The sequence below is a fragment of the Ambystoma mexicanum genome, chromosome 4q (genome assembly GCF_040938575.1).
Source record: "Ambystoma mexicanum isolate Mex_15411 chromosome 4q, UKY_AmexF1_1, whole genome shotgun sequence".
Lineage (NCBI taxonomy): Eukaryota > Metazoa > Chordata > Amphibia > Caudata > Ambystomatidae > Ambystoma > Ambystoma mexicanum.
Genome location: NC_090928.1, coordinates 526,546,495 through 526,562,772, shown reverse-complemented (window position 1 = coordinate 526,562,772; position 16,278 = coordinate 526,546,495). Strand labels below are relative to the sequence as shown.

General features: G+C 39.2%; 4 non-coding genes across 4 annotated transcripts; all 4 read left to right on the top strand.

Annotated features, from left to right (window-relative positions):
• Nucleotides 1–798: 798 nt before the first annotated feature.
• On the top strand, nt 799–871 carry TRNAM-CAU (transfer RNA methionine (anticodon CAU)). The gene has a single exon. It is a non-coding gene; the product is annotated as a tRNA-Met (tRNA).
• A 525-nt stretch (nt 872–1,396) lies between these two features.
• On the top strand, nt 1,397–1,469 carry TRNAM-CAU (transfer RNA methionine (anticodon CAU)). Its single transcript has one exon. It is a non-coding gene; the product is annotated as a tRNA-Met (tRNA).
• Nucleotides 1,470–5,676: 4,207 nt separating this feature from the next.
• TRNAM-CAU (transfer RNA methionine (anticodon CAU)) lies at nt 5,677–5,749 on the top strand. The gene has a single exon. It is a non-coding gene; the product is annotated as a tRNA-Met (tRNA).
• Nucleotides 5,750–14,644: 8,895 nt separating this feature from the next.
• On the top strand, nt 14,645–14,717 carry TRNAK-CUU (transfer RNA lysine (anticodon CUU)). The gene has a single exon. It is a non-coding gene; the product is annotated as a tRNA-Lys (tRNA).
• Nucleotides 14,718–16,278: the final 1,561 nt, after the last annotated feature.

Here is a 16,278-nt window from a genome sequence, read left to right as displayed (position 1 = left end):
ATACCACACCTTAATGTATTCACTGTAAAAGAAAAAGTATGTATCATCTTACTATAAAATAAAGTGGAGAAAACACAAATAAGACTTTTTTCCACACAGGTTTAATCGGCTATTTCCTGATATTCTTCAATGCGTTCTGATATTGACTGGTAATTGTGTTTGATACTTTCTTAGACTATTTCTGCCTCTGGCTGATGTGTATTTTCTTTCCAAACTCCACCAGAGCCTATGATTACACAGCATCCTATCTGTGGAAAGCGGCAGTGCAGGGATAGGGAAGAAAACTATAGGCATCCAAAGGAGCCCGGCTAGCTCAGTCGGTAGAGCATGAGACTCTTAATCTCAGGGTCGTGGGTTCGAGCCCCACGTTGGACGAAAACAACTAAAATTTTAGTGCTTTTTGACCAAAAAAATAGAAATTGAAAGTCTCTTTGCAATATTTTCATTGTTAACATGCAATATATGAATGCATGTCTGGATGATGTGTAATGGGGCAATACCATACCTTAATGTATTCACTGTAAAAGAAAAAGTATGCATCATCTTACTATAAAATAAAGTGGAGAAAACACAAATAAGACTTTTTTCCACACAGGTTTAATCGGCTATTTCCTGATATTCTTCAATGCGTTCTGATATTGACTGGTAATTGTGTTTGATACTTTCTTAGACTATTTCTGCCTCTGGCTGATGTGTATTTTCTTTCCAAACTCCACCAGAGCCTATGATTACACAGCATCCTATCTGTGGAAAGCGGCAGAGCAGGGATAGGGAAGAAAACTATAGGCATCCAAAGGATCCCGGCTAGCTCAGTCGGTAGAGCATGAGACTCATAATCTCATGGTCGTGGGTTCGAGCCCCACGTTGGGCGAAAACAACAAAAATTGTAGTGCTTTTTGACCAAAAAAATACATCCTATCTGTGGAAAGCGGCAGTGCAGGGATAGGGAACAAAACGTTGGGCGAAAACAACTAAAATTTTAGTGCTTTTTGACCAAAAAAATAGAAATTGAAAGTCTCTTTACAATATTTGCAATATTTTCATTGTTAACATGCAATATATGAATGCATGTCTGGATGATGTGTAATGGGGCAATACCACACCTTAATGTATTCACTGTAAAAGAAAAAGTATGTATCATCTTACTATAAAATAAAGTGGAGAAAACACAAATAAGACTTTTTTCCACACAGGTTTAATCGGCTATTTCCTGATATTCTTCAATGCGTTCTGATATTGACTAGTAATTGTGTTTGATACTTTCTTAGACTATTTCTGCCTCTGGCTGATGTGTATTTTCTTTCCAAACTCCACCAGAGCCTATGATTACACAGCATCCTATCTGTGGAAAACGGCAGTGCAGGGATAGGGAAGAAAACTATAGGCATCCAAAGGATCCCGGCTAGCTCAGTCGGTAGAGCATGAGACTCATAATCTCATGGTCGTGGGTTCGAGCCCCACGTTGGGCGAAAACAACTAAAATTTCAGTGCTTTTTGACCAAAAAAATAGAAATTGAAAGTCTCTTTACAATATTTGCAATATTTTGATTGTTAACATGCAATATATGAATGCATGTCTGGATGATGTGTAATGGGGCAATACCACACCTTAATGTATTCACTGTAAAAGAAAAAGTATGTATCATCTTACTATAAAATAAAGTGGAGAAAACACAAATAAGACTTTTTTCCACACAGGTTTAATCGACTATTTCCTGATATTCTTCAATGCGTTCTGATATTGACTGGTAATTGTGTTTGATACTTTCTTAGACTATTTCTGCCTCTGGCTGATGTGTATTTTCTTTCCAAACTCCACCAGAGCCTATGATTACACAGCATCCTATCTGTGGAAAACGGCAGTGCAGGGATAGGGAAGAAAACTATAAGCATCCAAAGGAGCCCGGCTTGCTCAGTCGGTAGAGCATGAGACTCTTAATCTCAGGGTCGTGGGTTCGAGCCCCACGTTGGGCAAAAACAACTAAAATTGTAGTACTTTTTGACCAAAAAAATACATCCTATCTGTGGAAAACGGCAGTGCAGGGATAGGGAAGAAAACTATAAGAATCCAAAGGAGCCCGGCTAGCTCAGTCGGTAGAGCATGAGACTCTTAATCTCAGGGTCGTGGGTTTGAGCCCCATGTTGGGTGAAAACAACTAAAATTTTAGTGCTTTTTGACCAAAAAAATAGAAATTGAAAGTCTCTTTACAATATTTGCAATATTTTGATCGTTAACATGCAATATATGAATGCATGTCTGGATGATGTGTAATGGGGCAATACCACACCTTAATGTATTCACGGTAAAAGAAAAAGTATGTATCATCTTACTATAAAATAAAGTGGAGAAAACACAAATAAGACTTTTTTCCACACAGGTTTAATCGGCTATTTCCTGATATTCTTCAATGCGTTCTGATATTGACTGGTAATTGTGTTTGATACTTTCTTAGACCATTTCTGCCTCTGGCTGATGTGTATTTTCTTTCCAAACTCCACCAGAGCCTATGATTACACAGCATCCTATCTGTGGAAAACGGCAGTGCAGGGATAGGGAAGAAAACTATAAGCATCCAAAGGAGCCCGGCTAGCTCAGTCGGTAGAGCATGAAACTCTTAATCTCAGGGTCGTGGGTTCGAGCCCCACGTTGGGCGAAAACAACTAAAATTGTAGTGCTTTTTGACCAAAAAACTGTGGAAAACGGCAGTGCAGGGATAGGGAAGAAAACTATAGGCATCCAAACGAGCCCGGCTAGCTCAGTCGGTAGAGCATGAGACTCTTAATCTCAGGGTCGTGGGTTCGAGCCCCACGTTGGGTGAAAACAACTAAAATTGTAGTACTTTTTGACCAAAAAAATACTCTTAATCTCAGGGTCGTGGGTTCGAGCCCCACGTTGGGCGAAAACAACTAAAATTGTAGTGCTTTTTGACCAAAAAAATACATCCTATCTGTGGAAAACGGCAGTGCAGGGATAGGGAAGAAAACTATAGGCATCCAAAGGAGCCCGGCTAGCTCAGTCGGTAGAGCATGAGACTCTTAATCTCAGGGTCGTGGGTGCGAGCCCCACGTTGGGCGAAAACACCTAAAATTTTAATGCTTTTTGACCAATAAAATAGAAATTGAAAGTCTCTTTACAATATTTGCAATATTTTGATTGTTAACATGCAATATATGAATCCATGTCTGGATGATGTGTAATGGGGCAATACCACACCTTAATGTATTCACTGTAAAAGAAAAAGTATGTATCATCTTACTATAAAATAAAGTGGAGAAAACACAAATAAGACTTTTTTCCACACAGGTTTAATCGGCTATTTCCTGATATTCTTCAATGCGTTCTGATATTGACTGGTAATTGTGTTTGATACTTTCTTAGACTATTTCTGCCTCTGGCTGATGTGTATTTTCTTTCCAAACTCCACCAGAGCCTATGATTACACAGCATCCTATCTGTGGAAAACGGCAGTGCAGGGATAGGGAAGAAAACTATAGGCATCCAAAGGAGCCCGGCTAGCTCAGTCGGTAGAGCATGAGACTCTTCATCTCAGGGTCGTTGGTTCGAGCCCCACGTTGGGCGAAAACAACTAAAATTCTAGTGCTTTTTGACCAAAAAAATACATCCTATCTGTGGAAAACGGCAGTGCAGGGATAGGGAAGAAAACTATAGGCATCCAACGTGCCCAGCTAGCTCAGTCGGTAGAGCATGAGACTCTTAATTTCAGGGTCGTGGGTTCGAGCCCCACGTTGGGCGAAAACAACTAAAATTTTAGTGCTTTTTGACCAAAAAAATAGAAATTGAAAGTCTCTTTGCAATATTTTCATTGTTAACATGCAATATATGAATGCATGTCTGGATGATGTGTAATGGGGCAATACCACACCTTAATGTATTCACTGTAAAAGAAAAAGTATGTATCATCTTACTATAAAATAAAGTGGAGAAAACACAAATAAGACTTTTTTCCACACAGGTTTAATCGGCTATTTCCTGATATTCTTCAATGCGTTCTGATATTGACTGGTAATTGTGTTTGATACTTTCTTAGACTATTTCTGCCTCTGGCTGATGTGTATTTTCTTTCCAAACTCCACCAGAGCCTATGATTACACAGCATCCTATCTGTGGAAAGCGGCAGTGCAGGGATAGGGAAGAAAACTATAGGCATCCAAAGGAGCCCGGCTAGCTCAGTCGGTAGAGCATGAGACTCTTAATCTCAGGGTCGTGGGTTCGAGCCCCACGTTGGACGAAAACAACTAAAATTTTAGTGCTTTTTGACCAAAAAAATAGAAATTGAAAGTCTCTTTGCAATATTTTCATTGTTAACATGCAATATATGAATGCATGTCTGGATGATGTGTAATGGGGCAATACCATACCTTAATGTATTCACTGTAAAAGAAAAAGTATGCATCATCTTACTATAAAATAAAGTGGAGAAAACACAAATAAGACTTTTTTCCACACAGGTTTAATCGGCTATTTCCTGATATTCTTCAATGCGTTCTGATATTGACTGGTAATTGTGTTTGATACTTTCTTAGACTATTTCTGCCTCTGGCTGATGTGTATTTTCTTTCCAAACTCCACCAGAGCCTATGATTACACAGCATCCTATCTGTGGAAAGCGGCAGAGCAGGGATAGGGAAGAAAACTATAGGCCCCCAAAGGAGCCCGGCTAGCTCAGTCGGTAGAGCATGAGACTCTTAATCTCAGGGTCGTGGGTGCGAACCCCACGTTGGGCGAAAACAACTAAAATTTTTTAGTGCTTTTTGACCAAAAAAATAGAAATTGAAAGTCTCTTTACAATATTTGCAATATTTTGATTGTTAACATGCAATATAGGAATGCATGTCTGGATGATGTGTAATGGGGCAATACCACACCTTAATGTATTCACTGTAAAAGAAAAAGTATGTATCATCTTACTATAAAATAAAGTGGAGAAAACACAAATAAGACTTTTTCCCACACAGGTTTAATCGGCTATTTCCTGATATTCTTCAATGCGTTCTGATATTGACTGGTAATTGTGTTTGATACTTTCTTAGACTATTTCTGCCTCTGGCTGATGTGTATTTTCTTTCCAAACTCCACCAGAGCCTATGATTACACAGCATCCTATCTGTGGAAAGCGGCAGTGCAGGGATAGGGAAGAAAACTATAGGCATCCAGAGGAGCCCGGCTAGCTCAGTCAGTAGAGCATGAGACTCTTAATCTCAGGGTCGTGGGTTCGAGCCCCACGTTGGGCGAAAACAACTAAAATTTTAGTGCTTTTTGACCAAAAAAATAGAAATTGAAAGTCTCTTTGCAATATTTTCATTGTTAACATGCAATATATGAATGCATGTCTGGATGATGTGTAATGGGGCAATACCATACCTTAATGTATTCACTGTAAAAGTAAAAGTATGCATCATCTTACTATAAAATAAAGTGGAGAAAACACAAATAAGACTTTTTTCCACACAGGTTTAATCGGCTATTTCCTGATATTCTTCAATGCGTTCTGATATTGACTGGTAATTGTGTTTGATACTTTCTTAGACTATTTCTGCCTCTGGCTGATGTGTATTTTCTTTCCAAACTCCACCAGAGCCTATGATTACACAGCATCCTATCTGTGGAAAACGGCAGTGCAGGGATAGGGAAGAAAACTATAGGCATCCAAAGGATCCCGGCTAGCTCAGTCGGTAGAGCATGAGACTCATAATCTCATGGTCGTGGGTTCGAGCCCCACGTTGGGCGAAAACAACTAAAATTTCAGTGCTTTTTGACCAAAAAAATAGAAATTGAAAGTCTCTTTACAATATTTGCAATATTTTGATTGTTAACATGCAATATATGAATGCATGTCTGGATGATGTGTAATGGGGCAATACCACACCTTAATGTATTCACTGTAAAAGAAAAAGTATGTATCATCTTACTATAAAATAAAGTGGAGAAAACACAAATAAGACTTTTTTCCACACAGGTTTAATCGACTATTTCCTGATATTCTTCAATGCGTTCTGATATTGACTGGTAATTGTGTTTGATACTTTCTTAGACTATTTCTGCCTCTGGCTGATGTGTATTTTCTTTCCAAACTCCACCAGAGCCTATGATTACACAGCATCCTATCTGTGGAAAACGGCAGTGCAGGGATAGGGAAGAAAACTATAAGCATCCAAAGGAGCCCGGCTTGCTCAGTCGGTAGAGCATGAGACTCTTAATCTCAGGGTCGTGGGTTCGAGCCCCACGTTGGGCAAAAACAACTAAAATTGTAGTACTTTTTGACCAAAAAAATACATCCTATCTGTGGAAAACGGCAGTGCAGGGATAGGGAAGAAAACTATAAGAATCCAAAGGAGCCCGGCTAGCTCAGTCGGTAGAGCATGAGACTCTTAATCTCAGGGTCGTGGGTTTGAGCCCCATGTTGGGTGAAAACAACTAAAATTTTAGTGCTTTTTGACCAAAAAAATAGAAATTGAAAGTCTCTTTACAATATTTGCAATATTTTGATTGTTAACATGCAATATATGAATGCATGTCTGGATGATGTGTAATGGGGCAATACCACACCTTAATGTATTCACGGTAAAAGAAAAAGTATGTATCATCTTACTATAAAATAAAGTGGAGAAAACACAAATAAGACTTTTTTCCACACAGGTTTAATCGGCTATTTCCTGATATTCTTCAATGCGTTCTGATATTGACTGGTAATTGTGTTTGATACTTTCTTAGACCATTTCTGCCTCTGGCTGATGTGTATTTTCTTTCCAAACTCCACCAGAGCCTATGATTACACAGCATCCTATCTGTGGAAAACGGCAGTGCAGGGATAGGGAAGAAAACTATAAGCATCCAAAGGAGCCCGGCTAGCTCAGTCGGTAGAGCATGAAACTCTTAATCTCAGGGTCGTGGGTTCGAGCCCCACGTTGGGCGAAAACAACTAAAATTGTAGTGCTTTTTGACCAAAAAACTGTGGAAAACGGCAGTGCAGGGATAGGGAAGAAAACTATAGGCATCCAAACAAGCCCGGCTAGCTCAGTCGGTAGAGCATGAGACTCTTAATCTCAGGGTCGTGGGTTCGAGCCCCACGTTGGGTGAAAACAACTAAAATTGTAGTACTTTTTGACCAAAAAAATACTCTTAATCTCAGGGTCGTGGGTTCGAGCCCCACGTTGGGCGAAAACAACTAAAATTGTAGTGCTTTTTGACCAAAAAAATACATCCTATCTGTGGAAAACGGCAGTGCAGGGATAGGGAAGAAAACTATAGGCATCCAAAGGAGCCCGGCTAGCTCAGTCGGTAGAGCATGAGACTCTTAATCTCAGGGTCGTGGGTGCGAGCCCCACGTTGGGCGAAAACACCTAAAATTTTAATGCTTTTTGACCAATAAAATAGAAATTGAAAGTCTCTTTACAATATTTGCAATATTTTGATTGTTAACATGCAATATATGAATCCATGTCTGGATGATGTGTAATGGGGCAATACCACACCTTAATGTATTCACTGTAAAAGAAAAAGTATGTATCATCTTACTATAAAATAAAGTGGAGAAAACACAAATAAGACTTTTTTCCACACAGGTTTAATCGGCTATTTCCTGATATTCTTCAATGCGTTCTGATATTGACTGGTAATTGTGTTTGATACTTTCTTAGACTATTTCTGCCTCTGGCTGATGTGTATTTTCTTTCCAAACTCCACCAGAGCCTATGATTACACAGCATCCTATCTGTGGAAAACGGCAGTGCAGGGATAGGGAAGAAAACTATAGGCATCCAAAGGAGCCCGGCTAGCTCAGTCGGTAGAGCATGAGACTCTTCATCTCAGGGTCGTTGGTTCGAGCCCCACGTTGGGCGAAAACAACTAAAATTCTAGTGCTTTTTGACCAAAAAAATACATCCTATCTGTGGAAAACGGCAGTGCAGGGATAGGGAAGAAAACTATAGGCATCCAACGTGCCCAGCTAGCTCAGTCGGTAGAGCATGAGACTCTTAATTTCAGGGTCGTGGGTTCGAGCCCCACGTTGGGCGAAAACAACTAAAATTTTAGTGCTTTTTGACCAAAAAAATAGAAATTGAAAGTCTCTTTGCAATATTTTCATTGTTAACATGCAATATATGAATGCATGTCTGGATGATGTGTAATGGGGCAATACCACACCTTAATGTATTCACTGTAAAAGAAAAAGTATGTATCATCTTACTATAAAATAAAGTGGAGAAAACACAAATAAGACTTTTTTCCACACAGGTTTAATCGGCTATTTCCTGATATTCTTCAATGCGTTCTGATATTGACTGGTAATTGTGTTTGATACTTTCTTAGACTATTTCTGCCTCTGGCTGATGTGTATTTTCTTTCCAAACTCCACCAGAGCCTATGATTACACAGCATCCTATCTGTGGAAAGCGGCAGTGCAGGGATAGGGAAGAAAACTATAGGCATCCAAAGGAGCCCGGCTAGCTCAGTCGGTAGAGCATGAGACTCTTAATCTCAGGGTCGTGGGTTCGAGCCCCACGTTGGACGAAAACAACTAAAATTTTAGTGCTTTTTGACCAAAAAAATAGAAATTGAAAGTCTCTTTGCAATATTTTCATTGTTAACATGCAATATATGAATGCATGTCTGGATGATGTGTAATGGGGCAATACCATACCTTAATGTATTCACTGTAAAAGAAAAAGTATGCATCATCTTACTATAAAATAAAGTGGAGAAAACACAAATAAGACTTTTTTCCACACAGGTTTAATCGGCTATTTCCTGATATTCTTCAATGCGTTCTGATATTGACTGGTAATTGTGTTTGATACTTTCTTAGACTATTTCTGCCTCTGGCTGATGTGTATTTTCTTTCCAAACTCCACCAGAGCCTATGATTACACAGCATCCTATCTGTGGAAAGCGGCAGAGCAGGGATAGGGAAGAAAACTATAGGCCCCCAAAGGAGCCCGGCTAGCTCAGTCGGTAGAGCATGAGACTCTTAATCTCAGGGTCGTGGGTGCGAACCCCACGTTGGGCGAAAACAACTAAAATTTTTTAGTGCTTTTTGACCAAAAAAATAGAAATTGAAAGTCTCTTTACAATATTTGCAATATTTTGATTGTTAACATGCAATATAGGAATGCATGTCTGGATGATGTGTAATGGGGCAATACCACACCTTAATGTATTCACTGTAAAAGAAAAAGTATGTATCATCTTACTATAAAATAAAGTGGAGAAAACACAAATAAGACTTTTTCCCACACAGGTTTAATCGGCTATTTCCTGATATTCTTCAATGCGTTCTGATATTGACTGGTAATTGTGTTTGATACTTTCTTAGACTATTTCTGCCTCTGGCTGATGTGTATTTTCTTTCCAAACTCCACCAGAGCCTATGATTACACAGCATCCTATCTGTGGAAAGCGGCAGTGCAGGGATAGGGAAGAAAACTATAGGCATCCAGAGGAGCCCGGCTAGCTCAGTCAGTAGAGCATGAGACTCTTAATCTCAGGGTCGTGGGTTCGAGCCCCACGTTGGGCGAAAACAACTAAAATTTTAGTGCTTTTTGACCAAAAAAATAGAAATTGAAAGTCTCTTTGCAATATTTTCATTGTTAACATGCAATATATGAATGCATGTCTGGATGATGTGTAATGGGGCAATACCATACCTTAATGTATTCACTGTAAAAGTAAAAGTATGCATCATCTTACTATAAAATAAAGTGGAGAAAACACAAATAAGACTTTTTTCCACACAGGTTTAATCGGCTATTTCCTGATATTCTTCAATGCGTTCTGATATTGACTGGTAATTGTGTTTGATACTTTCTTAGACTATTTCTGCCTCTGGCTGATGTGTATTTTCTTTCCAAACTCCACCAGAGCCTATGATTACACAGCATCCTATCTGTGGAAAGCGGCAGAGCAGGGATAGGGAAGAAAACTATAGGCCTCCAAAGGAGCCCGGCTAGCTCAGTCGGTAGAGCATGAGACTCTTAATCTCAGGGTCGTGGGTGCGAACCCCACGTTGGGCGAAAACAACTAAAATTTTTTAGTGCTTTTTGACCAAAAAAATAGAAATTGAAAGTCTCTTTACAATATTTGCAATATTTTGATTGTTAACATGCAATATATGAATGCATGTCTGGATGATGTGTAATGGGGCAATACCACACCTTAATGTATTCACTGTAAAAGAAAAAGTATGTATCATCTTACTATAAAATAAAGTGGAGAAAACACAAATAAGACTTTTTCCCACACAGGTTTAATCGGCTATTTCCTGATATTCTTCAATGCGTTCTGATATTGACTGGTAATTGTGTTTGATACTTTCTTAGACTATTTCTGCCTCTGGCTGATGTGTATTTTCTTTCCAAACTCCACCAGAGCCTATGATTACACAGCATCCTATCTGTGGAAAGCGGCAGTGCAGGGATAGTGAAGAAAACTATAGGCATCCGAAGGTGCCCGGCTAGCTCAGTCGGTAGAGCATGAGACTCTTAATCTCAGGGTCGTGGGTTTGAGCCCCACGTTGGGCGAAAACAACTAAAATTGTAGTGCTTTTTGACCAAAAAAATAGAAATTGAAAGTCTCTTTGCAATATTTTCATTGTTAACATGCAATATATGAATGCATGTCTGGATGATGTGTAATGGGGCAATACCACACCTTAATGTTTTCACTGTAAAAGAAAAAGTATGTATCATCTTACTATAAAATAAAGTGGAGAAAACACAAATAAGACTTTTTTCCACACAGGTTTAATCGGCTATTTCCTGATATTCTTCAATGCGTTCTGATATTGACTGGTAATTGTGTTTGATACTTTCTTAGACTATTTCTGCCTCTGGCTGATGTGTATTTTCTTTCCAAACTCCACCAGAGCCTATGATTACACAGCATCCTATCTGTGGAAAACGGCAGTGCAGGGATAGGGAAGAAAACTATAGGCATCCAAAGGAGCCCGGCTAGCTCAGTCGGTAGAGCATGAGACTCTTAATCTCAGGGTCGTTGGTTCGAGCCCCATGTTGGGCGAAAACAACTAAAATTCTAGTGCTTTTTGACCAAAAAAATACATCCTATCTGTGGAAAACGGCAGTGCAGGGATAGGGAAGAAAACTATAGGCATCCAACGGTGCCCGGCTAGCTCAGTCGGTAGAGCATGAGACTCTTAATTTCAGGGTCGTGGGTTCGAGCCCCACGTTGGGCGAAAACAACTAAAATTTTAGTGCTTTTTGACCAAAAAAATAGAAATTGAAAGTCTCTTTGCAATATTTTCATTGTTAACATGCAATATATGAATGCATGTCTGGATGATGTGTAATGGGGCAATACCACACCTTAATGTATTCACTGTAAAAGAAAAAGTATGTATCATCTTACTATAAAATAAAGTGGAGAAAACACAAATAAGACTTTTTTCCACACAGGTTTAATCGGCTATTTCCTGATATTCTTCAATGCGTTCTGATATTGACTGGTAATTGTGTTTGATACTTTCTTAGACTATTTCTGCCTATGGCTGATGTGTATTTTCTTTCCAAACTCCACCAGAGCCTATGATTACACAGCATCCTATCTGTGGAAAACGGCAGTGCAGGGATAGGGAAGAAAACTATAGGCATCCAAAGGAGCCCGGCTAGCTCAGTCGGTAGAGCATGAGACTCTTAATCTCAGGGTCGTTGGTTCGAGCCCCACATTGGGTGAAAACAACTAAAATTCTAGTGCTTTTTGACTAAAAAAATACATCCTATCTGTGGAAAACGGCAGTGCAGGGATAGGGAAGAAAACTATAGGCATCCAAAGGAGCCCGGCTAGCTCAGTCGGTAGAGCATGTGACTCTTAATCTCAGGGTCGTGGGTTCTAGCCCCACGTTGGGTGAAAGCAACTAAAATTTTAGTGCTTTTTGACCAAAAAAATAGAAATTGAAAGTCTCTTTACAATATTTGCAATATTTTCATTGTTAACATGCAATATATGAATGCATGTCTGGATGATGTGTAATGGGGCAATACCACACCTTAATGTATTCACTGTAAAAGAAAAAGTATGTATCATCTTACTATAAAATAAAGTGGAGAAAACACAAATAAGACTTTTTTCCACACAGGTTTAATCGGCTATTTCCTGATATTCTTCAATGCGTTCTGATATTGACTGGTAATTGTGTTTGATACTTTCTTAGACTATTTCTGCCTCTGGCTGATGTGTATTTTCTTTCCAAACTCCACCAGAGCCTATGATTACACAGCATCCTATCTGTGGAAAGCGGCAGTGCAGGGATAGGGAAGAAAACTATAGCCATCCAAAGGAGCCTGGCTAGCTCAGTTGGTAGAGCATGAGACTCTTAATCTCAGGGTCGTGGGTTCGAGCCCCACGTTGGGCGAAAACAACTAAAATTTTAGTGCTTTTTGACCAAAAAAATAGAAATTGAAAGTCTCTTTGCAATATTTTCATTGTTAACATGCAATATATGAATGCATGTCTGGATGATGTGTAATGGGGCAATACCATACCTTAATGTATTCACTGTAAAAGAAAAAGTATGCATCATCTTACTATAAAATAAAGTGGAGAAAACACAAATAAGACTTTTTTCCACACAGGTTTAATCGGCTATTTCCTGATATTCTTCAATGCGTTCTGATATTGACTGGTAATTGTGTTTGATACTTTCTTAGACTATTTCTGCCTCTGGCTGATGTGTATTTTCTTTCCAAACTCCACCAGAGCCTATGATTACACAGCATCCTATCTGTGGAAAGCGGCAGTGCAGGGATAGTGAAGAAAACTATAGGCATCCGAAGGTGCCCGGCTAGCTCAGTCGGTAGAGCATGAGACTCTTAATCTCAGGGTCGTGGGTTTGAGCCCCACGTTGGGCGAAAACAACTAAAATTGTAGTGCTTTTTGACCAAAAAAATAGAAATTGAAAGTCTCTTTGCAATATTTTCATTGTTAACATGCAATATATGAATGCATGTCTGGATGATGTGTAATGGGGCAATACCACACCTTAATGTTTTCACTGTAAAAGAAAAAGTATGTATCATCTTACTATAAAATAAAGTGGAGAAAACACAAATAAGACTTTTTTCCACACAGGTTTAATCGGCTATTTCCTGATATTCTTCAATGCGTTCTGATATTGACTGGTAATTGTGTTTGATACTTTCTTAGACTATTTCTGCCTCTGGCTGATGTGTATTTTCTTTCCAAACTCCACCAGAGCCTATGATTACACAGCATCCTATCTGTGGAAAACGGCAGTGCAGGGATAGGGAAGAAAACTATAGGCATCCAAAGGAGCCCAGCTAGCTCAGTCGGTAGAGCATGAGACTCTTAATCTCAGGGTCGTTGGTTCGAGCCCCACGTTGGGCGAAAACAACTAAAATTCTAGTGCTTTTTGACCAAAAAAAGACATCCTATCTGTGGAAAACGGCAGTGCAGGGATAGGGAAGAAAACTATAGGCATCCAACGGTGCCCGACTAGCTCAGTCGGTAGAGCATGAGACTCTTAATTTCAGGGTCGTGGGTTCGAGCCCCACGTTGGGCGAAAACAACTAAAATTTTAGTGCTTTTTGACCAAAAAAATAGAAATTGAAAGTCTCTTTGCAATATTTTCATTGTTAACATGCAATATATGAATGCATGTCTGGATGATGTGTAATGGGGCAATACCACACCTTAATGTATTCACTGTAAAAGAAAAAGTATGTATCATCTTACTATAAAATAAAGTGGAGAAAACACAAATAAGACTTTTTTCCACACAGGTTTAATCGGCTATTTCCTGATATTCTTCAATGCGTTCTGATATTGACTGGTAATTGTGTTTGATACTTTCTTAGACTATTTCTGCCTATGGCTGATGTGTATTTTCTTTCCAAACTCCACCAGAGCCTATGATTACACAGCATCCTATCTGTGGAAAACGGCAGTGCAGGGATAGGGAAGAAAACTATAGGCATCCAAAGGTGCCCGGCTAGCTCAGTCGGTAGAGCATGAGACTCTTAATCTCAGGGTCGTTGGTTCGAGCCCCACGTTGGGTGAAAACAACTAAATTTCTAGTGCTTTTTGACAAAAAAAATACATCCTATCTGTGGAAAACGGCAGTGCAGGGATAGGGAAGAAAACTATAGGCATCCAACGGTGCCCGGCTAGCTCAGTCGGTAGAGCATGAGACTCTTAATTTCAGGGTCGTGGGTTCGAGCCCCACGTTGGGCGAAAACAACTAAAATTTTAGTGCTTTTTGACCAAAAAAATAGAAATTGAAAGTCTCTTTGCAATATTTTCATTGTTAACATGCAATATATGAATGCATGTCTGGATGATGTGTAATGGGGCAATACCACACCTTAATGTATTCACTGTAAAAGAAAAAGTATGTATCATCTTACTATAAAATAAAGTGGAGAAAACACAAATAAGACTTTTTTCCACACAGGTTTAATCGGCTATTTCCTGATATTCTTCAATGCGTTCTGATATTGACTGGTAATTGTGTTTGATACTTTCTTAGACTATTTCTGCCTCTTGCTGATGTGTATTTTCTTTCCAAACTCCACCAGAGCCTATGATTACACAGCATCCTATCTGTGGAAAGCGGCAGTGCAGGGATAGGGAAGAAAACTATAGGCATCCAAAGGTGCCCGGCTAGCTCAGTCGGTAGAGCATGAGACTCTTAATCTCAGGGTCGTGGGTTCGAGCCCCACGTTGGGCGAAAACAACTAAAATTTTAGTGCTTTTTGACCAAAAAAATAGAAATTGAAAGTCTCTTTGCAATATTTTCATTGTTAACATGCAATATATGAATGCATGTCTGGATGATGTGTAATGGGGCAATACCATACCTTAATGTATTCACTGTAAAAGAAAAAGTATGCATCATCTTACTATAAAATAAAGTGGAGAAAACACAAATAAGACTTTTTTCCACACAGGTTTAATCGGCTATTTCCTGATATTCTTCAATGCGTTCTGATATTGACTGGTAATTGTGTTTGATACTTTCTTAGACTATTTCTGCCTCTGGCTGATGTGTATTTTCTTTCCAAACTCCACCAGAGCCTATGATTACACAGCATCCTATCTGTGGAAAGCGGCAGAGCAGGGATAGGGAAGAAAACTATAGGCTTCCAAAGGAGCCCGGCTAGCTCAGTCGGTAGAGCATGAGACTCTTAATCTCAGGGTCGTGGGTGCGAACCCCACGTTGGGCGAAAACAACTAAAATTTTTTAGTGCTTTTTGACCAAAAAAATAGAAATTGAAAGTCTCTTTACAATATTTGCAATATTTTGATTGTTAACATGCAATATATGAATGCATGTCTGGATGATGTGTAATGGGGCAATACCACACCTTAATGTATTCACTGTAAAAGAAAAAGTATGTATCATCTTACTATAAAATAAAGTGGAGAAAACACAAATAAGACTTTTTCCCACACAGGTTTAATCGGCTATTTCCTGATATTCTTCAATGCGTTCTGATATTGACTGGTAATTGTGTTTGATACTTTCTTAGACTATTTCTGCCTCTGGCTGATGTGTATTTTCTTTCCAAACTCCACCAGAGCCTATGATTACACAGCATCCTATCTGTGGAAAGCGGCAGTGCAGGGATAGGGAAGAAAACTATAGGCATCCAGAGGAGCCCGGCTAGCTCAGTCAGTAGAGCATGAGACTCTTAATCTCCCCCCCACGTTGGGCGAAAACAACTAAAATTTTAGTGCTTTTTGACGAAAAAAATAGAAATTGAAAGTCTCTTTGCAATATTTTCATTGTTAACATGCAATATATGAATGCATGTCTAGATGATGTGTAATGGGGCAATACCATACCTTAATGTATTCACTGTAAAAGAAAAAGTATGCATCATCTTACTATAAAATAAAGTGGAGAAAACACAAATAAGACTTTTTTCCACACAGGTTTAATCGGCTATTTCCTGATATTCTTCAATGCGTTCTGATATTGACTGGTAATTGTGTTTGATACTTTCTTAGACTATTTCTGCCTCTGGCTGATGTGTATTTTCTTTCCAAACTCCACCAGAGCCTATGATTACACAGCATCCTATCTGTGGAAAGCGGCAGAGCAGGGATAGGGAAGAAAACTATAGGCTTCCAAAAGAGCCCGGCTAGCTCAGTCGGTAGAGCATGAGACTCTTAATCTCAGGGTCGTGGGTGCGAACCCCACGTTGGGCGAAAACAACTCAAATTTTTTAGTGCTTTTTGACCAAAAAAATAGAAATTGAAAGTCTCTTTACAATATTTGCAATATT